Here is a 26,470-nt window from a genome sequence, read left to right as displayed (position 1 = left end):
TTCTTCCCCAACCCAAGCCACATTAACCATGGATGCTTCCCAGATAGGGTGGGAGGCATTATCTGGAAAGAACAGTCCAAGGCACGTGGTCCCAAATAGAAGCCAACTTGCACATCAATGTTCTTGAGGAGAGAGCAGTGCTGTTAGTGTTGCAAGCATTTCAGGATGCCCTTCCTCTTTGGATAATAGCAATTCAAACAGACAACATGTGGCTGGTCTGGTATTTCAACAAACAAGAGGGAACCAAATCTTACCCATTGTGTCGGGAAAACCTCAGAGTTTGGCAATGAGTGATCTCTTCCAACCACTTTCTCATAGCAATGCACATTCTGGGGAAGCTCCAACATGCTAGTGGACAATTAAAGCAGAACTATCCTCATGCCTCATGAGTAGTCTCTCAATCTTGTAGTGGCGAACAAGATTTTTTGTCACTGGGGCCAACCCTGCTGCAATCTTTTTGCCTCACCTTTGAACAACAAATGAAGAAGTTACTTTGCCCTAATCCCCCCCAGGGGAGTCACCCAGAGATGCTCTCCTTCATGATTGGCCACCCGGTCTTTTCTATGCCTTTCCTCCAACTCTACTGATATTGCAGTTTCTAAAAAAAACCAAGAGGATGGAAAATGCAATAATCCTCATTGCCCCCTTCTGGCCTCAACAGGTTTGGTTTCCTTTCCTCTGGCCTCACCTTCTTCGGAAACCATGGATTCTGGACCCAGCTCCAGATCACTTGTCTCATCCGGAAGGTGTGGTTCATCCAAATCTCCAACATCTCAAGCTCACTGTGTGGCTTCTCCAATTCCCATGATTGCCAGACATCCTTCCCTGTCCTCTCCTGTCTGACAAATTATCGTGGCTCATCACAAACCTTCATCTAGGAAACTTTATCAAAGTAAATGGGAAAATTTTGTGAACTGGGCCCTTAACAACAAACTTGATCCTTATTCAAGCCCGGTTCATAAGGTTTGGGATTTGTTAGCTAACCTCTACCAATCTGGTTCCTCTGCATTAACAATTAAAGTTCATCTAGCAACAATTTTGAACTTTTATATGGGATTTGATGGCACATTTCTAATGTCACACAAACTCTGCAAAGCACTTTTAAAGGGGATCCTGATGTCAAGACCTCCATTTAAAGAACCAATTCCTCCTTGGGATCTAACATTAGTCCTACAGTCCCTTACTTTGTTTCCCTTTGAACCATCGCCAACTTGTGACTTAAAGTTTTTGTCTTGGAAAACTTTATATTTGGTGGCTATCACATCTGCCAGAAGAGTATCTGGACTTCAGGCCTTATCCTGCAAACCTCCCTACTTAATATTTCACAAGAATAGGGATGCCCTTAGGATCAATCCATCCTTTCTACCAAAGGTAGTTTCAAAATTTAATATAAAACAGACAGTTCAATTGCCAGTCTTCTTCCCTAATTTTACCAATAAAGGGGAGTATTTCCTTCATTTGCTAGATGTTCACAGACAACTACATTTTTGCCTTCACAGAACAAAGGATTTCTGTAAGTCTGACCAATTATTTGTTGCATTTTCTTCTCTATCTTTAGGTAATCCAGTTTCAAAGGTTAACTTGGCTAAATGTCTTAGAGACTGTTTTACTCTTATCTGTCAGTCAAAAGGGCTCCAACTTCCATGCCCAGTTAAAGCCCATTCAACTAGAGTGGTGGCAAGTTCTGCAGTTTTCATGCCAGAGCATCCCTAGATGATATTTGTGCAGTGGCCACTTGGTCTTCTCCACATACCTTTATCACTCATTACAAATTGGATCAGGTCTCAAGGGGATGGGCATCATTTGGTTCGATGGTGCTTAGGAATATTCTTTCATGAGATCTCCCAAGACTAAAGTAGCTGGGGACTCTGTCCCACTGTCAAGGATTGAGTGAAGATTGACAACATCAGATAAAGTTATGTCTTATCGTAATGTTCCATATGTGTTGTTGATCTTCACTAATCCTTGACATTCCCCTGCCTCCAACCCCCATCATAAGACTCTTAGTGGATCAAATTCACCCAGAACTGGTTTCATCCTAGTGACACATATCTGGTCTCTATATCCTTACTTCTTATCTGCCACTAATTTAGATAAACTCAATCTGAGGTGATTTACAGAGCAGCATTATGGGTACAGCTTAACTTGAGAGTTTGGGGGGTGCAAGCTGAATTAAATGGCCGAGTCAGTTCTGTGGCTCAGAACCAAGCCCACAGTCAAGGATTAATGAAGATCAGTAACACAGATGGAATGTTATGGTAAAACATAACTTCTTTTCCCCATTTTCACAAAACTGTTTGTGTAATAAAGCATTCTGAATTCTTAATTCATTGAAGGATTAATGCCTTAATTTCTATTTGCCAGCCTCCATCTACCACCCTTTTTTCTTATTTTAGCACAATGTTTTAAATGCTACAGCTGCAGTTTCAATATAGTGCAAAACACCATTAGGCTTTGACAAATACTCTAGTTATTGGTGCAATAAAGTTCAGGGGCTGTTAGAATTATTTTTTTTTGTTACTAGAGTGAAATTTATGTAAAACAGAACTTCTCATAAAAGTATGGCACTATGTCTTGACTTGAGGTCTCAAAATCTTTAAATTTAAAGCAGGACACTTGGTAATGTTTAGGCACAATTAGTGGCATTGCATTAGAACACTAGCCCACCGATATTTCTGAGCAGAAATAGGCATGGCGAAAGTAATTGACATGGCAAGGGTATGTGACGTAACATGTTAATCATGCAATATAAATGCAAATATTCACCTTCTTAGAAGCTATGGGAAGTTCTCAATGAAAGATCTGGGAAACACCATGTCATCAACAGACGGATGACCTGGTAATAAACTGTGGTCTGTGGGACACACACATTTGTTAAAAGTGAATAGTACTCTTCTTGTCACAGTCACATCTATAGTCAAATAATTTGCAGTTACTGAACAAACTTTTTTAAAGCCATATACTGTAAACTATTTCAAAAGTTTTCAGCTTCAATGAAAATAAACTTGAATGTCTATAAATCATTACGTAATTTCCACTTACATCATGTTGGTTATGAATCTGAATATTGTATCTAAACTGTTCTGTTCTAAATTTCATTTCAAAGCAGTGTCAGATGAACTGTCTGGCTAGTAAAATCTGTCATTCCATTTGTCTTTATAATTTATTACTGTTTACTTCAACATCATGACTTTGTAAGTGTTCAGACTGCGATATGACATTTGCAGGCTGCTTAATGTTCAGCTTGCTCATGTGAGGTCTACTTATAAATTCAGTTAAAAAAAGATATCTGACAAAAAGCATCACTTCAGCACTTCCACTTTGGCTCTCACTATCTTTTAAAGGCAATTCCCAAACTATATTTTGTATATACACATTTTTTTACACGCAATTAAATGTACACAGATGGACACCTAGAAGGTCTTATAGCTTTTGCCCAAAAAAATATAATAACAAAAAATTAAGTAAGACATCAAGGTACCACAAGCCATGTCGCAGCACCAAGACTCTAGCTATGGCTTCAATGACGTCTTCTGTGACACCCGTGCACTGGCCCAGTGATCAAGATGCTTCAATCCTCACCACTAACACCAGTGACGGACGTGCACTTTGGGAGGCTGATAGGTACACACACAGTAAAGTACAATTGCCCTTAAGAGCACTCAGAGATCACAGTTAGTCTGGGACTGGTTTTTCCTCTCTCTCTCTCTCTCTCTCTCTCCAGATCCCCAATAAGAATTCCCACTGGCACAGCTATAGGGTTAAGATCTCAGCTGAGTGGTCAAGCGAAAACCTCCTGCGCCCTCTCTGTCCAACCAGTGCTTCATGTCCCTGCCCAAGTAGCACATACACACACACACACACACACACACACACACACACACACACACACACACACACACACACTTGGAGATTTGATTTATATCCAAACACACAGACACTCCCGGGGGAAGGCTGGCATAGGTTCACTAGCTATGCTCCCTTCTGCCCAGACTATAAGGTAGTACCAACTGCCACCAACCGCCCTTATCAGCCACTAAAGGCCCTTACCAAAGGGTGCACTTGGAGATTTGATTTATATCCAAACACACAGACACTCCTAGGGGAAGGCTGGCACAGGTTCACTAGCTATGCTCCCTTCTGCCCAGACTATAAGGTAGTACCAGCTGCCACCAACCACCCTTATCAGCCACTAAAGACCCTTACCAAAGGGTGCCCAATCTTACTGTGTAATGTTACTATTATCCAAATGGTAAATATGACTAAGACTTGAAGGCTATTTAGGAGTGGCTTGTGCAGTGTCCCCAAATACATCTGCAAGTACTCTAGGAGCTTAAATATCTCTAACAAAACAGCCACAATTAAAAGGTTTAAATATATTTAATAATAAATAATAAAAGCACAAGACAATACTCCATAACTCAACACAGTGACAACAGAGTTCAGAATCACAGGAAATACTTTAAAACAACATTGCAGGACAGTCTCACATAAATACAGAAACATCTATTTTTTTTTTTTTTCAATAATCATTTTTTATTATTTTTCACAACCATATTACAAATTCACACATTATATACAATATATATAGAAAATGCTTCCATTGGTTAATTTCACATATATATCAACCTCATGTATTGATCAAAGGTACAGCACTAACAATCAAAAGGAAAATAATAAAAAAAAAAAAATTCAACATTAACAAATCCAAGCCAACAATCTGTCTTTTCTGTACATTTTCTATCTAATCTAAGGTTGATTTAGACTATATTCTGGTTCCCGAGAAAAAGTGGATAGTAACCTCTTAAGCCAAAATAATATTAAAAATTTGCTCCCAGATTTTTATGTTGTTGATATTTTTCTTGTGATCACTAATTAACAGTTTATGCGCTAAGATGTGTTTTATTGCCAACAATCTGAAATTTTCCCACGATGTCTGGGCTGGGTTTAACCAATTTGTGGCTATATATAATTTCATTAATAGGCAAATATTCATAATTACAATAGTTTTTGATTTATTTAGATTCTCCGGGGGAATATGAAGAATCATAAACTCCCAAGAGAGTGTTGAATTTTGGTAACCCATTTTTTGTAACTGCAATTTTAATGAATTCCACAATTTATAAATGCACTTACAACTCCAGAACATGTGAAGCAAATCCGCTGTCTGATCAAAGCAATGTGGGCATATGGGTGAATTCTTCGCATCAAATTTGTGCAAAGTGAGACGAGTATAGTATGCATTGTTAAATATCATCAGCTGCGTAAATACCAATTTCTGAAGGGATATGGACTTTAATGTTAATTTAAATGCCTCCGATATCTTATTGTCGTCTGGGAATATCAATTTCTCTCTCCAGTAACTCGATAAAAGAATATAATTATTATACTTCCTCTCTTTTATCAATTTATATGCTGAAGTTATATATTTTCTATCCTGCAACAGCGCTTCCCATAGATTACGAGAAATGATTAAATCTTCCCCTTTCATTTCAAAGTTGTTAAAATAGTTTATAACCAAGTCTTTTAGCTGTCTTACTATAATTAAATAGGAAATAGGGAGTTCTATTTCTTTTAAAATATCCTGTACTGGTACTCCTAGAAAAGGATATAGAAACATCTAGACTAATCTTACTGTATTTCTATTTATCTCTAAGAGAAATCACTGTACCTAAATAACTTAAGATAAGTGCTGGTGAGAAGATGTTTACATGTCCAAAACAAGATACAAAATGCACTGAATTTCTCTCTGAAATAGTTCTTAAGTTACTCACAAAACATTTCTGATGCATCATCTGAGATTACATCATTCTTGTCAAGTCTGTTTTAGTTTTCAGGCCAACAGGAACTTAAAATATAACACCTCAGTGTCAAGAATACTTATCTCTTAAAAACTTGCCTGGAACTGGAAACCATAAAACTTTTAAACACCTTTTACATTTGAAACCTGCAATTGCCTCCGTTTCCAGACAATAGAAAAACCTCCTAGCTGCAGACGTCTTCTAGCTGTGATGAACACCATCGTAAAATATTTTACTTATTTTCTTAGAGTTTTGCAAGTTAACTCAGTGTATTCTAGCCTTTACCATCAAAACATACATTTGCTTAAGCATGTAGTGTATACACATTTCTGCTCTTTTCCAGCAGGGTGCACTGTGTTTGCATTTTTGAATCTTAGTACAGCACATACAGTTTACTTACATTTGTAGACAAGTGCATGATTCATATTAATATTTACAATGACATAGAATTATTTACAAAATACTAGCTGGCTGGGCTAGCAGCCTTCACACCTTCTACAAGCAATGAAATTTACAAAGCCTCATTTCAGTGTCAAAGTATGTAACTTAACAGCATAACAGTCATAGCTAAACTCAATAAACTAGGCATAAATCCCTACGTCACAAGATGGGTTGCCAACTAGCTCACTGACAGAACCCGCACTGTAAAAGTTGCAGACTCTAAATCTGACCTTAAACCAGTGACAAATGGAGTACCACAGGGTTCCGTTCTGGGTCCGCTCCTATTTGGTATCTACTTCTCTGAAATACAGGCTAACACAGAAGGCCTCTGGCTAACAAAGTTCGCAGATGACTGCAAACTAGGAGCCATAGTCAAGTCCCCAAATGATGTGAACATCCTACAGAAGGGCCACTCTGAGACAGATGCCTGGTGTCAGAGACATGGCCTCAAGCTCAATGCCAAAAAGTGCAGTGTCATCCCCTTTGGTAAAAACTCTGTACCCATGAACTACCACATAGGCAGCAATCTACTTAACACCGAATGTGTGATAAGAGACCTTGGGACCCAGGTGGACAGTAGTCTCTCCATTGATAGTCACATCGCCACAGTAGTCAGGAAGTCCTTCTACGTGGCACACCTCATCATAAAAGGGTTCTCATCCAGGAAAAAAAAGGTCATCGTTACCCTCTACTCATCACTCATTAGACCCATTATAGAGTACAACACCCCTTTTGGAATGTACCTCACAAGACATCTGCAGCAGCTGGAAAGGCCACAGAAGTACCTCACAAAGCAGATTACTGGACTCAAACAAATGCCTTACACTGACCGCCTCAAAAAACTCCAGCTTTACTCTGTAGCATATCGCCTATTCAGAGGTGATCTCTGCCTAACATATAAAGCTACGTCAAACCCAGAGCTGTTGGACATGCTACACCTAAAGAAATCCCTCCGAACTACACGCTCTAAGGACCTAAACCTTGTCACCACAATAAACAGGACATGCTGGAGGGATAGATTCCTATCCCAGAGACTTCCCATACTCTGGAACAGGCTACCCATCTATGTCAAGCAAAGTTCTTCATTAGCACTCTTCAAGAAAAATCTTGATGAGTGGATGGGAAATATGAAATACACTCCGGGGATCATTTCTGTGTCTCTGCTCGTCAGTGGCACAGGAAAATAACTTTCTTGGGTGGCATAAGCCAGGGAACCTTGTTGGCTAGGCTTGCGTAGGTCCTTGGGCCGATAGCCTAGTACCTACCTATGAACCTATAATGATAATAATAATACGGTAAGTATTCCAAGCCACAAATACCAGCATAATCAATAAAAAGAAACCAATTTGTTTCCTTGATAAAACAAACAAAAGCATTAATTGAAGCAGTAGATCTCCTGGAAGCTGAATAATCCAGGGAAACAGAGTCTCGAAGAAATTAACCTCAAATTGTTGGTGCACCTGAGAAAATTATATTTGTTTACTGGAGATACAACACTTAAGCACACTCTACTCATACCTCACAAATGTACAGATTTTGGCAGAATATCGATTTTTTGTCTCTGTTTTTTTTTTTTTTTTTTTTTTTGTATATTTCTCATATATCTGTGTTTTTTTGGCAAAACATTGAGGGTTGCATTCAGAAAATAATGACAGATACTTGAGATCTGGACTTTATACCCTTCAAAAATGTCATCCTAATACAAAATCTGTTATCAACTTTTAGCATTCCTACTCGGTCACAAGATGAACAATTCAATGGTCTGAATATTTATATGGTGGACGCAGATCTTCTATTGTTTATTCGCACCTACAGAAAAAAATAAATATCATGCGCAGGGTGTCGGGCGGGGTTTGGGCGGTCCTTGCTACTGCATCTAGTGGGGTAGTGTTCTAATACAAAGCCCAATGAGCAATATCTCTTAAAAATCAGGCAAGGTTTAAACGTACGACTCAATGTGAAGTTTTCCCCCTATCCAGCAGCACATGATTTTTAATAGCAAACAAGACAATCATTAAAATAATTGAGCGTCTCATTCCAATAAGTTAAAGGCTCCTTGTTGTATACTAGGGTGACTGATACATTACGTTGCGTAATTTTAGTTCTGTTGTTTCACGCCACGGTAAAGTGGTTCTTATGCAGAGTCGGGGTCTAAGAATTCCTAAAAGGAGATACTTTTGGCCTAGAATTGCAAGAGGTTGTTTTCGCGTTTTTTCCTCGCAAGACAGTGCGGAATTGCTTCCTAATTGGAACTGGCTGGCCTTATCCATTCACTTGAAAATAATGCGCAGTTCTGCCAGCGAGAAACAAACCGAACCAAACATTACATTACAGTAAAGAGCTCCAGCTCCTGCACACTCCTTCAGCTGTTGCCCGGCCATAACTCTGAAAATTCCGTCTCCAAGATGTAGATTAGAATACAGCTAGGGTTACCGCCTGTCCCACTTTGCGAGGGACAGTCCCTCTTTGGGCAGTTGTGTCCTGCTAAAAAAGTGTAAAAATGGGAATTGTCCTGAGATTTTAGGACAAAATTAGTTCCTATATTTTATGCGATAGTTGTATAAAACAGTTATTCTGTATCTGAAACACCTAAATGTTATAAGAAACAGAATAAGTAACTAAAATGCTACAAGAATAACCTTTTATATAGGCAAAAAAGGGAAATTATGTCCTTTGTACTGGCCGTGAGTATGTTTTGGCCTGCAAAATCTGATGTGTGTACCAAAAATGTCCCACTTTGGGCATTTAAAAAGGTGGCAACCCTAAATACAGCGCAAATGTGTCTCATTAGGAGGAACTTTCCTAATATGGAGTCTTATAAAGTCCACGTTCCTCACCCTTCCACGTTAGAAGGGTCTGTCGCAGATTTAGTGTTAAGGATTTTTTTTAATATCCATTATAAATAATACTGAATCACATCGATTAATCAAATTACTATTTTACAAGTATAATTAATACATTTAACCATCCCGTGACTTTCCTAGTCGAAGATGATAGTAAACTGTTAGTGATCCACATTTTGCCCATTTGTTTCACATTATGAAGGGCGACATTCCACATTTTAGGGGTGGAAGTTTGAAAGCTAGAAATACATACATAAACTGACAAAACTTACTAATGACTTTAACAGGGTTACTGTCTATATTTAACAAAACTTTGTTTTTGATAGATGAATATGACAGTATTATTCATTGTTGTTTAACATGGATAGTTGATATAACAAACAAATAATGATGAAATATGTGGAATACAACATTTATAAGATTGGAAATGAGGAACGTTCCTCATAATAAGGTAGATTTGGAGGATCTGTTTGCGACAACCCTAAGTTTATGAAGGAGTGCCCAAGCCAAGCACCACACTGTGCTGACTCTTGTGTGGCGCAGAAATACTTCCCACTGTGGCGGGGTTGGGAGTCCCTCAGAGTCAGGATCAGGGAAGATGCATCCTTCCTTTCAGCTGAGAACGCATCATTCCATTCCTTTTCCACTTCAGCAGAGGCACCCCGGATGGAGTGCACAATAAGTTGGAGCTTCGTCTGCCCGGATGGCTGCAGATACCAGAACATGTTAAGAGCATTAATGTTTTGGGTACAGGTGAAGGTGGAGGGTTTTCCCTGTTCAGATAGTATGTCTGGCGACTGTTCGATTCCAAGCACCACTGCTGAAGAAAGCAAACAGTGAATAGCATATTATTTGTGTATACAATACTACAGTATCATCTTCCATTTAATAATAATCTTTATTTCCTCAATAAAACTCTATATTTGATTTTAATCGTACCAAATGGGAAAAGTAATAGAATTAGCAAAGCCATATCTCTAAGATAAGAGGGTTTTTGTATGACAACGGATTTAAAAACTCTTTTCCTGTATGTTTAGCTAAATGTCACGACCTACACGAAGTTCAAGGTGCATACTGCCAAAATGAAACGGCAACAGTACCTGTAAGGGCAAGTAACACAGGAAATGTGGTTTCCTTACACGTCATGAGCTGACATGTCACAAACCGGTGACCCATTTCTAAACTGAGCTCAGTGTTAGTGTTCCTTTTCAAACAGGTGCAGCAATTGTGGCGAGATGCTAAATCAGGAAATGTTTTTTTTAAAGTATGGACATCTTTGCGGCTTCTAAAACAAAATTGTTCAGGAAAAACGCAACGCCCATTTTCAAATATTTTAGTAATTGTTTTTAATTTGGTCTAAATCCACTGTCTCACTAACATGACATCATGATTTTGTAAACTCATAATCCATCCATCCACAATCCCTTTTTTCCAATTTTTGCGTATGGGGTGACAACTCACAAGACTGTTTTTTTCACAAATGAAAATATTTTCTTGCAAAGCGTTGTTCCAGTTTTACAGATTGAGTGTGTGTGTGTGTGTGTGTGTGTGGGGGGGGGGGGGGGGGGGGTAAACTGTTCTGACCATTTCTGAGCCTAAACTAGTAAACAGTCTTTACCAGTACTTTATTGTCATTTTGTTTACTTTCTGTAATAATAGTAATAATAATATTAATAATAATAATAATACTGATAAAACACACTGTTGCATTTTGTACGTACAAAAATGAGTATGTCTGAAAACACCGCATAACCTGTTCCACACCATTCCTCTCAAGTGTAACTCGTTACGAGGAACGAAGCCTACCTCATTTGAGATCTTAAAAAGTTCATGCTCCGCGAAGTTCTACATTGATAGAGTCTGACACACATTCTGTTTTATGAAATTTTTAACTGATATCCATGATAAATAGAAATGAATCATGTTAATTCATTCAAATATATATTTATATTTATATATTTATAAGTAAAACCAACATATTTTAACTATTCTATGACCATCTTAGTTGAAGTTGTTAGTAAGCTGTTAGTATGTGTTCAACATTTTGTCCATTTCTTCCACATTATGAGGGCTGATGTTCCTCATTTTGGGGTTGGAAGGTTGAGAGCCATGTTCCACACATTCTACAATAAATTGGCCACCTGTTGGATATGTGAACCTGTCAAAAGTAAACCAAATGAGTTTTATTTATATGATTCACGCACTATCCAATCAATGGCCTGAAACATCATTAAGATTACCTGATGCAGTATTCTTTCAGTGAGACACAACTATCAATATAAATACATGTATGTATTTATCGCATGCGCACACATATATTTGTAGGTGTGGGTGTGTGTCTGTGTATGTATATTGCAGAATGGTGGAACAAAAGCAAAGATGGAATGTGTTAGGACTCTGTAGAGACTCCAGCATCTTCCTGACCCTGAAAAGGAAATGCAAAAAAAAAAAAAAAAAAAAAACTTAAAATGGTAGAATTTATAGTTATTTATGTTTGTTGGTGTGATGTGCAGTCAGATTTTTGCATGGTCCACATTCTAGGTGTGTGCGTGTGTGTACTTAATACAATTTTAAAAAGTAGACAACACTGTTGGAATTTTTCTTATTGATCTTTTTTAATCAAGCAAATTCTTTTATTCCACTACATAAAACTTCAACTGACTAATTAAAAATAAAATTGCACATATTTGTAGTACTAATCTTCATTTCATGTTAAAGTGCATGTTTTAAAACCACCAGTCAACTACTTCAACATAATAATGGTCCTAAAACTATTGATCCTTTAAAACAAGCTTCCATTACAAACATTATCTCCATTTCCAATTCTTAGCTCTGGCTTATTTGTGACAAGTTCATTTAAGTCTGTCAAGAAAACCCTCTATGGGTCCAGATAACATCCCCAGTTACCTTCTAAACAGTCTAAAACATGACCTGTCAGGACCACTTGAGACATTCTTCACCTACAGCCTTGAAACAGGCTACGTTTCTGGTGAAAGGGGGACTACAACAGTCATTTCTTCAACAAGGGCAGGCCATCAGCTGACTCAGGGAACTACACATCCGTCAGGCTAACAAGCCTAATATACATGGCCATGGAACAGATTACCATGGAAATGATAAAGAAAAATCTTGGCAACCCATCCTACATAGGCTTTGTTAAGGGAAGGTCATACTTACTTAACCTGGTAGACTTCTTTAAGAGAATCACCAAGGCAATGGCAAGGGTAAATGTGCATACTGCATATCTTGACCTGGCTAAGGCATTCAATACAATACAGTAACTCACTCAGGCATTGTTGACAAGTTCTCTGTGCTAGGCATAAATCCCTAGAGGTTTAAGAGGTCCCTCTAGGCAAGGGGCCCCCCTCTTGGTTGCAGAGTGTCCTTGACCTACAGTAGTAATACCAAAACTGTCTGTGACATTATTGGGAGAAACTGGCCCATTCTTCTTTCGGATGATAAAGTAAAAGAAGTGGTATTTGATAAATCTAGATTTATCTTTAGAAATAATCTTTCTCTTAAGAAACAATTATGTTATGGGCCCCATAAGAAAAGTAATTGTAGATTTCATAGAATGTACACATTTCTCTGTACAGCCTGTAAAGCTTTGAGCTCAGTACCCTGCAGTAATGTTTTTATACATTCCATAACCCAAAAGAAGTTTACTGTTAACTTCTATAGCCATTGTAAATCTTGCAATTTGGTTTATTTGGCTAGTTGTAGAGTATGTAAGGCATTTTATGCAGGTAAAACCAACAGGTTATTATCGTGTATTACAACATCTTGGTGATATTAGAAGGAAGAATTTACTGAATGATTTATGTAAACACATTTGTAATAATGAAGGCCACTCTTACTTTTATGGTATTAGAAGTTATCAAAGCTAATGTAAGAGGTGGTGGCATTATTAATAAAAGTGAATTAGCTGAAATGAAGTGGATAACTAGTCTACAGGCAGATAACCTCCCTAGACTTAATGGGAATATCCCTTTAAAACAGGCCTTGAATGCCTGGCCATTGCATCATTGAATGTCTTATTCAGTTCAGCTTCTAACTGACTGTAAGCTGTTTTAAATGTTTTTGTTTTTTTCCTGTTTGTTAAGATCTGAAGAAACACATTAAGTGTGAAAGCCCTCATCTGTTTTTAACTTACTCCACTTTTTTGTTTTACTAAAGCACATGCTACTAGCTGTGGTGGTCGGACACTTTTTATTTGGTTTATTTTTGCTGTTATAGACCAACCTTTGGTTGTTTGCTTTACTTTAGAATTTATAATTTATAGTTTAGATTTTTAGATCAGTCTCAAATAACAAAAACAAAAATACATTTACACATATCTTTTCTTATCAATTTTATGCACGCAGAACTCTGACGTAACATGTGATCTTCACTTAGAGTTTCATGTGAGCACTTTACAAATATGCATTTTAAAACAAAGACCACCTGTCTAAGAATTTATCTTTTAACCTTGTAACATTCAGTGGCAGTACACCCCCCCCTGGATTCAGCAAGCTCTGTACGGCATGCAGAAATAGTGCAAGAGCTGCTGCAGGAAATATGGCTGACGTGAGATCCAGGAATGAGCTCCTGGGACGTGCACGAGTGCTCCTGCACTATTTCCGCATGGACACAGCCCCAGTATGCTAATTAACTTATTTGCAGGGGCAGCTCGTCCTATCGGACAGCCGGATTGCAGCCCTCCCACCTAGAAAAAAAACAAAAAAATCTGTAAAACAAAAAAACAAAAGAAAAAAAAAATCACGAGTCCTGATCCTCTGTGCATGCGCAGACAACTCAGACTGCCTTTACAGCAGTCCATATATGGACAAAGAGGTACCTAGCAATCATTGCTGTGAGATACCAGGAATCTGTGCAGTGACAACCACACAGAACAGAGGAGCTCCAGACTGCTTCAACCGCAGTCAGAACCAATGAGGAGGACTGAGCTGCTCTTGCGGGATTTTCACTGCACAGGCTTTGTGGATTACTGCTGGACAAAGGCTTCAGGTAGGTGTTTGGATTGTGGGCTTGCTTCATTCACTGGATTTGGATTACTTCATGAAACCAGGTAGGTGTTCGTTCAGTCGCTGGAGTTTGGGCTGGTAGGTGATGGCTTTATATCACTGGCTGGAGTTTGGGCTTTTATACTGCTGAACAAAGGGTGTGTGTGTGTGAAATGCCCCAGTTACTATATACTGGCGGCTGGAGAGAACAAATGGTGGTGGGTAGAGATACTCAGGCTTTAACACTGTACCTTGTATGCAGGTGTTAAGGACCTGAATTCCCTACCCAACACCATTTGTAAAAAAAAATTGCAGATTTTTGCCTAATATTTGATCTGATCTGTGCCTCATAATATCTGTGGTTTCTAAATGCTGCAATGCTTGATATTTGATGGTACAGTGGTAGCATTGTTGCCTCACAGCTGCAGGCTCTCAGGTTTGATTCTTGGCTGGGGTGCCTTCTGTGTGGGGTCTGCATCTTCTCCCTGTGTTTGGGTGAGTTTGCTTTTGTGTCCTCCCATGTTACAAAGACATGTCTGCATTATTTCTTCCTGGGCCTCTGCTGAAAATTGTTTTTTTTGTTCGAAGTCAGATTGTCCTGATTAACAAATGTTAAATAAATTTGACAGGCATTTGAATTTCAGACTTCAGGTTTCTGAATGTTTAATTCCTTACGTATTTGATGGTGCAGTGGTAGCATTGTTGCCTCACAGCTATAGGTTTTTCTAGTTTGATTCTTGGCTGGAGTGCCTTCTGTGTGGAGTCTGCATCTCATCCCTGTGTTTGAGTGGATTTGCTCCAGTGTCCTGCCATTTTACAAAGACATGTGTCTGCACTATTTCTCCCTGGGCCTCTGCTGAAAATTGTTTTTGTTCCGTCAGAAGTAAAATTGACAGGCATTTGAATTTCAGACTTCATATTCTTCAGAAAATGCACAGTAACATAACCTTTTATTCTAGCAATTTTCTAAGTTTATAACATGAATATTTGAAATTTGCCCTTATTTTTGGGACTGTATTACCCCATTATTGGCTTTGTCCAGGTTTTTTGTGCTAAGGTTGACAGCTATGGCAAGAACTGAATTCACTGAATATGTTTGAGGACTGTATTCCCTCATTACTGGGTTTGTCCAGGTGTTTTGTGCTAAGAGGTTGACAGCTATGGTGAGAACTGAATTCATTAAATGATAGCCATTTAAGTTTCAGTCTTCCTCTCTTTCACAAAGCAGCTGATTTGGCATAGTGGTATGTTGCTCTGACTGTTTTGCACAGGGACCTTGGTAGTAAAATATATGGTGGCAACACAGCATTTTTCTTTCACAAAGCAGGTGATTTGGCATAGTGGTATGTTGCTCTGACTGTTTTGCACAGGGACATTGGTAGTAAGATGTATGGTGGTAACACAGCATTTTTCTTTCACAAAGCAGCTGATTTGGCATAGTGGTATGTTGCTCTGACTGCTTTTCACAGAGACCTCGGCAGTAAAATGTATGGTGGTAACACAGCATTTTATTCTAGCAACTTTCCAAGATTATACAAGCAATGTTTAATGTGTCCCTGGTTTTTGGCCTTTTGACCCTCCCCCCCAATAAATTTGTTTTTTTCCAGATTTCTTGTGCTGCGAAGTAGAGATGCAGTTGAGTATTGAGTAGATTTTACAAAGAGCTGAGAGCTGCAGGGGAAGAGAAGTTTAGTGCTGCTTATGCTAAGCCAGCTTGCATTGTTAATAGCACAACAGGTTGTGTACTTGCTTTTGATGCAGAAGGTTGTTGGTTCTACTCCCTCAAGGAGTGAATGCTGCCATACTGAAAATGTTAAGATACTAACTATGAGCCTGTTATCAGTTTGCCATCCATTTCCTATTGCAAAACCTGTCACCCCTGGGCTTTCAAATACTGGCTAAGGCTCTTGCCACCCCCATAGTGCCTTTTTTAGGCAAGGCTCAAAAGACAAACCCACCTCCATAGACAACACAAAGAAAAAGAAACTAAAGGTAATGCTGCTCAATGCCAGAAGTCTAAACCTCAAGATGCATGCACTCGAGGCTCTCTTCAGTATGGAGAATATCGATATCTGTGCAGTAACAGAAACCTGGTTCAAGGCTCCTGAGAGCACCCCAGCACTACCAGGTTATACCTCATACCATACTCGGACCAAACCACAAAAGGAGGGGGAGTATCCATGTTCATCAAAGATACCCACACCTCCAGGTTAGTGGCACTACATGAAGCATTGGAGAACATCCATGTGCAACTAACAGTGGGCAAAACTGCCTTTCAGTTTGTAGCCTGCTACAGAGTACCCTCCCAAACTCAGGAACCCCACTCGACTTTCCTGAGAACACTGGAGAATATTAAGGTCTCTCCAAACACCATTATATTGGATGACTTCAACTACCCAAACATAGACTGGGAGCACTACTCAAGCCCCAACACCCTCGCCCAATGGTTCCTAGAATTTATAAACTCAAATGCTATGGAACAACTGGTCACCACTCCCACAAGAGGGGAAAACATATTGGACCTGATCATCACCAACATGGGGACTCTATGTTCCATACCAGAGGTATACCCCTCATTGGTAAGATCTGACCATAAATTAATCTCACTGGACATCCATATCCCATCCCTACCCCCAGCCAAGGAAACCACGGTGAAGAACTTCTCAAAAGCAAACTTAACACTTCTCAAAACAGAGGTGGAATCCTTCAAAGCCCCTGGGCCAGTGGAAAATACATCCCAAACCACAGAATCCTTTACAAACGCATTCTCTGGACACCTACAGGAATGCATGGATCATGCTATCCCAAATAAAACCAAGACTCACTCCTCCAAAGGCAGGAGACCTGTCTGGTGGACCCCAGCCATAAATAAGCTATACAACAGAAGGAGGAAGCTACTACATGATAGAGCAAAATCCCAGAAAGGGAAGGCATCTCTGATCAGTACTAGCAAGAAACTACGATCTCTCATAAAATCATCTAAGGCCAGCTTCGAAAGAAAAATTGCACAAGATGCTAAAGATAATCACAAGGCCTTCTTTAGTTATGTCAGGAACCTGGGTGGCAACTCCCAGATATGCTCTGAGTTAGTGCAAAATGACAAAAAAATACACTGAACCTACAGACATTGCCAACATCCTGGCAGACAGTTTCAGTGCAAACGTCTCCCCCCCAAAAGAGCAAATGTCTATCCCAAGAGAGTGTAGCCTCCCTGACATCACAGATGTACAGGTGACAGGTGCCCTCTCCAAAGCAAAAAACACAGCATTGATGGGACCGGACGGTGTCCCGGGCTGCGTCTTACACGAGCTCCACGAAGAACTGAACCCTCACATAAAGTCACTGTTCAATCTCAGCCTTACTACAGGATATGTACCCAAGGAATGGCATACAGCAACAGTGGTCCCACTCCACAAAAGTGGTGCCACAATGGACCCTGGAAACTATCGCCCTATAAGCCTGACTAGCCTGGTCTGCAAAGCTATGGAGCGTATCATCATGGAACTCATAAACAAAGACATTGGGAACCTCCAAACACTGGATCCTACCCAATTCGGCTTTGTTAAGGGCAGATCTTGCCTCTTGAACCTGGTCAACTTCTTTGAAACAGTCACCAAGGCCATAGATGAAGGGAAAGTAGTCCACACAGCCTACTTGGACCTCGCAAAAGCCTTCGACACAATACCCCACTCGGGCATCATAAATAAGCTCGCCAGCTTAAATATCAACCCCTATGTCACAAGATGGGTTGCAAACTGGCTCAGGGATAGAACCCACATGGTCAGAATTGCAGGTGCCATGTCAGACTCTAAACCAGTTACAAGTGGCATCCCACAAGGCTCAGTCCTGGGACCTCTCTTGTTCGGTATATATTTCTCTGAGGTACAGGCTAACACGGGAGGACTATGGCTGACCAAGTTCACAGATGACTGCAAACTGGGTGCCATAATCGACTCGCCGACTGACACAAGCATCTTCCAAAAGGGTCTCACAGAGACGGTTAACTGGTGCCAGAGCCATGGCCTAAAGCTAAATGCCAAAAAGTGCATAGTCATCCCCTTTGGGAAAAACAAAGTGCCCACAAATTACCACATAAGGTGGTAGTCCATTAAGTATGTAAGAAGTAATTAGGGATTTGGGGACCCAAGTAGATAGCAATCTCTCCTTTGACAATCACGTTGCCAAAGTGGTTAGAAAGACCTTCTATATAGCCCACCTTATCACAAAAGGGTTCACATCTAGATCAAGAGAGGTCATTGTGCCCCTCTACTCATCACTCATCAGGCCCATAATTGAATACAATGGCCCATTTGGGATGTACCTTACCTGACACCTGCAGCAACTGGAAAGACCCCAAAAGTATCTCACCAAGAGGATCAAGGGACTCAAACAGATGCCCTACGCAGTTAGGCTAAAGAAACTCCAGCTCTACTCAGAGGCAATCTGTGCCTGATGTATAAAGCCATGTCCAAACCAGAATTAATAGACATGCTCCACCTCAGGAAATCCAAATCCCTTAGAACTATATGCTCCAGGGACTTAAACCTCAGCACAGAAATAAATAGGACATGCTGGAGGGACAGATTCATATCCCAGAGGCTCCCCTCACTCTGGAACAAAATCCCAATCCACGTTAGGCAGAGCCCCTCAATGACCCTCTTCAAGAGAAATCTTGATGAGTGGATGGGAGATCGTAGGTTTACCCCTGGGATCTCTTCTGTGTCCCTACTAGACAGAGGCACAGTAAACGAACCATAAAGGGCTATCTTCTGTGACCTACTATACAGAGGCAGAGTCAACTAATCTAAAAGGGTGGTGAAAGCCAAACACACTCTGGCTAGGCTTATAAATGCCCTAGGGCAGATAGCCTAGTATCAACCTATGAACCAAACAAGAGTGGTCCCAGGACTGAACACTGAGGTACTCCTCTTTTCACTTGCCTGGAGATGGATTTGGAGTCGGCTACTTTTACAGTCTGGGTTCTGTCAGTAAGCCAGTTGGCAACCCATCGAGTGACATAGGGATTTATGCCCAGCTTAGTAAGTTTATCTATGATTCCAGAGTGGGGGATGGTGTCGAAGGCCTTGGCTAGGTCCAAATAGGCTGTGTGGACCACCTTACCCTCATCCACAGCTCTGGAGACTGATTTGAAGAAGTCAGTCAGATTCAAGAGACAAGATCGGCCCTTCACAAACCCAAACTGGGTGAGGTCCAGTGTTTGAAGGTTGCCAATGTCTTTGTTTATAAGTTCCATGATAATACATTCCATGCCCTTGCAGATCAGGCTTGTCAGACTGATGGGCTGGTAGTTCCCGGGATCCAAGGCGGATCCCCCCTTGTGGAGTGGGATAACTGTAGCTGTAAAAACTGAAAAAACACGGACTAAGCCGAAAAAACTTGATAAAAGACAAAAAAAAACAAATGAACAGTGACCAGAAAACTAATAAGGAATCCACGAAGCACAATGCGTTTTAGCGCTTTCTTTCACCTTTAATTTAAAACGTGAACTTCTTCAGAAAAAACGGGAGCTCTCCCATACTCCCGTTTTAAATACATTTACAGGAAGTGATGCAATAAATTATGTTTTACAAAATACAACTGCGTTAATATAAATTAATTGAACTTGTTTAAAAATATTCAAAAACCATAATGTCTTGAAGCGTACTTCTTGTAAATACCTTGATTTTGAACAAAGGAAAACAAAACATATAAAAAACATACTTCACAAACATCGATCTTTTTTTCTCTTTTGAAAATGAACTTTTGTTGGATGTTCTCATATCAAAACCTATTTATCAATCCTTAAAAAGTGAATGTCCATAACTGATAGGACCAACGTACCAATGTCTAAGCGCAAACCATTTAAATATAAAAGAATTTGTTGTTGTGGAAAAATGCATGTGAACTTCTTATTCTTGTGGAAATATTTTACATGAATTTGACTTATTGAACCAAATGCTTATTCAAACCCATGGTTCTTTTATACAATATATTATATAATCTTCCAAAAAAATCCCCCCTAAAAATAATATGTGTATAAGTTACCATAACAACACTTGGTGTTATATGTCTATACAATTTCAACTAAATGAATGTAAATTTGTGTTCAATATATAAATAAGTCCTAGTAAAATTGATTATTTAGATGTAATGATTAATTTCTATGTATCTAACATAGTGTGACCTGGAATAAATATACCCTATATAGGAAACCTTGTCCGAGTAAACCTTACTTAGATACATACATGACTCTTTGTAACCCTACATTAGTGATGACATTTGTCAAACTTCGGATACAAACACCTCCAAAGTGTGAAGTCCTGACAAAAATGATACCTCAAAACAGAACTGAATGAAATGTAGTGTGTTGAATGTGAGTTGTCTATCTATATAACAAGAAACATTTAATGTTTATCACTTCATTTAGCCCCGGAGGTTGGTCTGCCCCTAAAAATAACTGCCATAGTGCCTCTTTTTGTTCAAGCCTGTTGTTCACATCTCCAGATAATAAACCCTTTTCCACATAGTCCAAAATAAAGAATTCAAACTTTTTGAAATTGGTACATGACTGGGTGTGTCTTGCTAAGGAATTGTTTTTGTCTTTATTCTTAATTGCTAAAGTGTGTTCATAAATTCTGCGTTTTAGAACCCTTATTGTTTTACCTATATAATAACTGTCACATGTCATACAGGATGCTATGTATACCACATGATCACTATGACAGTTAAAGTACTTGTGTGCCCAAAATGATCTGTTTATGTGTCTCAGTGTCATGAAAGAAGTGTTACTTATATAGCGACACTGTCTACAATCCTTACAGGCAAACGTTCCTTTCTTATTACTAACTTCCCTAACTAAAGTATGTGACACATAGTTGTTGTGTTCCAACATATGTTTGACATTGGTCACATTCTTGTATGTGAATTTAGGTCTAATTCCTAAGCAAGACGTTAGATCATTGTTACCAAGAATAATCCTCCAGTTTTTTTCTATGATTCCTCTAATGTACCACAATTCATTGGATATAGGAAGAGGGAATGCAGTATAGAACTCTTTTACATCTTCTTTTTCTATATTGCACGAACTAATTTGTGCCATAAATTCCATATTAGTAGTAGACAAAATTGGCTTAGCTACACCTTTTCTAAGTTTTTTCACTTCCCTTTCTAAACCTTTAACCCAGTTAACTTTGTAACCTCTTTCAATAAACATTTTTCTTAACAAAGATAGTTCTTTATGATAAATGTTATCTTCTGATGTTAACCTACTCAGCCTAATCATTTGGCCTTTTATGACATTTCTCTTCATGTGTGGAGGGTGAAGACTATCTTTGTGAAGATATTGATTAGTGAAACAAGGTTTCCTGTATATTTTGCTGTGTAAAGTTTCCTTTACTAAATCTATATATAAACTTAGGTCAAGAAAATTGATATCTTTTCCATAACCACTGAATTTGAAAAATAGAAAACTTGTTGTCTTATTTAAGTCATGTACCATATTGTCAAACTCTATTTTGTCCCCATGTCCATAGAAAAAAACAAATCATCTATGTATCTGACATAGAAAACTGCCTTCTTGAAGCTTGGATGTTTTTAAAGATGTTCCTGTTCCCAGTTGGACATAACAATATTTGCAAATGCTGGTGCAACCCTGGCACCCATGGCAACTCCAGATGTTTGTTTGTACACAGTGTTGTTGAATGTAAAGAAACTGTTGTCTAGTACAATTTCCATTAGGGAACATACTGTATTAAACTTTGAATTACCTAAATCTGTGTTGTGTGTAAGGTAATTCCTCATATATTCTATACCCTCCTCTTGATCTATAGAGGTATATAAACTCCTAACATCTAAAGTAGCAAAGTTGACATCCTTAAATGCAAATTTTCCTATTCTTAATATTTCTAATAAATGCCAGGAGTCTCTTAAAAAATATTCAGCTTTTTGGGCTATCTGATTCAAAATGTTGTCCAACCATATGGAAATGTTTTCAGTTTTCGAATGTTTCGCTGACACTATAGGTCTAAATGTTAAACTATCCTTATCATGTTGTAACTTTGGAATACCAAAGAAATTAACCATCTTTGGTTGTTCTATTGACATGAAGTCATAGTCTACTCTGTCTATTTCTTCCTGACAGAGCATGTCAAATAAGGAAGTGTTGACCCTTCTGTAACAACTTAAAATAAATTCTGTGTTGACTTTTAAATAGTTATTAGTGTCATTAAGCAGTGATGTGATAGCATTGTCGTAGTCTACTGCATTCATGACTACAATCTTTCCCCCTTTGTCTGCTTTCTTGACCCTAATATCATGAGTGTGAGATAATTGTACCAAAGCGTCACGTTCTAAATCTGTCAAATTATCCTGTACATCATCTACTGTGACGTCCCTGAATTCTCTTTCACAAATCTTTTGAAAGACATGGAGTGTGTTTACCAAAGGGGGATTGAATGTACTTGGTCTTCTTAATACTTTGTTTTGATTAGGACTATCTATATAAGCATCTTTCATAATATATTTTAAATTTAATTTACGCATGAATAACCTAAAATCAACTAACAATTTGCCAATTTCTACCTTATTGGATGGAATGAAGTTGAAACCTTTTTTCAAAACACTTTTACAAGCTTCAGAGAGAAGACTGTCACTCAAATTGACAATATTCACAGAAAAATCAATGTCTACGGGAGGCGATGTCACCACCTCTTTTTGTTCTTCCCTTTGGGTTTCCCCTTCTGCTGAGTGGAATTGAACCACTTGGTAGTCCTCTTTACTTGCATCCCCTGGGTGTGAAAAGGAGCACCTTTTTGATTGGTGTTAGTACTGACAACCTCAGCAAAACTTGTAGTAGCAACGACTTCTGTACTGTCGGAATCAATTATGTTTCCTACAGTGTAAATGTCATTACCTTCAGCCTCATTTTGACCATCACAATGTACTGGGATAGAGGATGAAGAAGACTGGTTGTTGTTCATATTGTCTCTTCCCTTCTCTGACCCAGAAGGTTTCAAAATCATTTTAGGATCTTTTGTGTGTATATTATTGAAAGTTTTGTTCTCACTATAAGCACAAATATAGGCTTCATTTGCATGGTACGCGGTAATGTCTCTCCGCATTTTATTTTGTTTTCTTGCGATGATTGTAGCCCGGTGTCTATCTGTTTTGGCCTCAATGCTGTTGTATAATGAGGAAAATTGTGAAAAACAACTGAACTGTTTAATTTTGTCATCTAAACTTTTTATCTCTTCCATTATTTTTTTCAAATCGGTCTCATAATGTTTTACCAAAACGCGCATCATAGCAATACCTGTGTAATTTTTAACTTGACTAAAGTGTTGCAAAGTTCATCTCCTGGAGTTACACAGTTCGGAAACTTTGCAGTTCTTAGCCGTTGAGGTACTATGTTGCGTGAAATACACTCACTTAAATATTGAATTTCTAAACGTAATGTAGTATGTCTAATGACCATTCTCTCTAACTCAAAAATGGATTTCTTACAAACTTGCGAGTTGTTGTTGTTATTACTTACTGCGTGCGTGACTGGTATATCCTTTAAATTTCTGAACGGATTGTCAAGTTCCATGCAAACGTAACCCCAAACATTGCCGGTAAACTCCATCTGTGTTTTATTTGTATCTTCCGGAGGACTTATCAGTGGCAGTTCAGTGATGACATTGCTGTTAACAGACAGCTTTTGAAACCTTTGGTTGTCTTCTGGAACAATTGTCCTTGTTTCTCCAACATACTCGGTTGTCCCTGAGTTCAATTCACCTTTCAAACAGCTTTGTACAATTTTAGTGATAGTATTGATAAGGTCTTGCTCAGGCCCCCTGGACTGCTTGTGCTCTTCAGCTCAATCAGCTCGGTCCATGCCTGGCATCGGATAGATGGATACATCCAATAAAGTATCCTGGGAGGAAGCTTCCGTGGCCATCCAAATTACGAATAACTGCCCACTGGACTGGATTGTTAAACTTAAAAACTGAAAAAACACGGACTAAGCCGAAAAAACTTGATAAAAGACAAAAAAAAACAAATGAACAGTGACCAGAAAACTAATAAGGAATCCACGAAGCACAATGCGTTTTAGCGCTTTCTTTCACCTTTAATTTAAAATGTGAACTTCTTCAGAAAAAACGGGAGCTCTCCCATACTCCTGTTTTAAATACATTTACAAGAAGTGATGCAATAAATTATGTTATACAAAATACAACTGCGTTAATATAAATTAATTGAACTTGTTTAAAAATATTCAAAAACCATAATGTCTTGAAGCGTACTTCTTGTAAATACCTTGATTTTGAACAAAGGAAAACAAAACATATAAAAAACATACTTCACAAACATCGATCTTTTTTTCTCTTTTGAAAATGAACTTTTGTTGGATGTTCTCATATCAAAACCTATTTATCAATCCTTAAAAAGTGAATGTCCATAACTGATAGGACCAATGTACCGATGTCTAAGCGCAAACCATTTAAATATAAAATAATTTGTTGTTGTGGAAAAATGCATGTGAACTTCTTATTCTTGTGGAAATATTTTACATGAATTTGACTTATTGAACCAAATGCTTATTCAAACCCATGGTTCTTTTTATATTGTATAGACATATAATACCAAGTGTTGTTATGGTAACTTATACACATATTATTTTTAGGGGGGATTTTTTTGGAAGATTATATAATATATTGTATAAAAGAACCATGGGTTTGAATAAGCATTTGGTTCAATAAGTCAAATTCATGTAAAATATTTCCACAAGAATAAGAAGTTCACATGCATTTTTCCACAACAACAAATTCTTTTATATTTAAATGGTTTGCGCTTAGACATTGGTACGTTGGTCCTATCAGTTATGGACATTCACTTTTTAAGGATTGATAAATAGGTTTTGATATGAGAACATCCAACAAAAGTTCATTTTCAAAAAAAAAGATCGATGTTTGTGAAGTATGTTTTTTATATGTTTTGTTTTCTTTTGTTCAAAATCAAGGTATTTACAAGAAGTACGCTTCAAGACATTATGGTTTTTGAATATTTTTAAACAAGTTCAATTAATTTATATTAACGCAGTTGTATTTTGTAAAACATAATTTATTGCATCACTTCCTGTAAATGTATTTAAAACGGGAGTATGGGAGAGCTCCTGTTTTTTCTGAAGAAGTTCACGTTTTAAATTAAAGGTGAAAGAAAGCGCTAAAACGCATTGTGCTTCGTGAATAACTGTAGCTGTGCTCTATTTAGTAGGCATGAAGCCTGAGGTGAGGCTATGATTAAACATGACACTTAGGTGAGGTGCCAGTTCATTTTGTAGTTCATGTAGTACACAGCCTGGGATGTCATCTGGTCCCATGGATGCTGTATTCTTAGCTTTGGAGAGTGCAGTTTCTACCTGTGTAGCTGTGATTACCGGAATTTGTCAATCTTTTGGTATTCAGATGGGCCCTTTAGGGGGTGAGAGGGGGATGAAGTTGGCACTAAATCGATCTGCCAGGATACTGGCAATATCCTTGGGATCAGTATATTTAATGCCATTCTGTTGTAGGTCAGAGCAGATCTGAGCATTGCCATTTAGATTCTTGACATAACTTTAGAATGCCTTGTGGTTGTCTTTGGAATTTTTGGCAATTGTATTTTTGTAACTAGCTTTTGAGGATTTTATGAGGGATCTCAGCTTCTTACTGTTTTTTGCATCCTGGGATTTTCCTCTTTTCTGCAACAGTTTCTTCCTTCCGTTGTATAGTTTGTTTATAGCAGGGGACCACCAGATTGGCTTCCTTTTTTTTTGGAGAAGAGCATCTTGGTTCTATTTGGGATGGCACGATTCATGCATGAGTGGATGTGCTCATACAGTGCCTTAGTGAAAGGATTCTGCAGTCAAACTTTCAGATCCCGTCTGCATGGCTGTCATGAAGTTTGTCACTTTTGCTTCAGTAGCATGAAGTTGGCTTTGGAGAAATGTTTTAAGGAGGTTTCTTTACTGGGGGGTGGGGTGGGATGTGGATGTCAAGGGTGATTTGCTTATGGTCAGACCTGACCAATGAGGGGGTGATCACTGGTGTGGAGCATCTATCTCCCATGCTGGTAATGACCAGGTCTAGGATATTGGAGTCCCTGGTGGGACAATGGATTAGTTGATCCAGGGCATTGGAATTTATGAATTCCAAGAACCGTTGGGAAAAGGAGTTGGTACTCGAGTCGATTTCCCAGTTAATGGCAGGGTAGTTGAAATCACCCAGTATTAGGGTGTTTGGTTGTATCTTAATATTTTCCAGTATTTTTAGAAAGGTGTAGTGAGAATCTTTGGGCATGGTGGGGGATCTGTAGCAAGCTACAATTTGTATTGCAGTCTTACCTAGTGTTAGTTGCACCTGGA

Source organism: Protopterus annectens, chromosome 8.part0 (assembly GCF_019279795.1).
Source record: "Protopterus annectens isolate FY-2018-M chromosome 8.part0, PAN1.0, whole genome shotgun sequence".
NCBI classification, from domain to species: domain Eukaryota; kingdom Metazoa; phylum Chordata; order Ceratodontiformes; family Protopteridae; genus Protopterus; species Protopterus annectens.
Note: the sequence above shows the minus strand (reverse complement) of the source record.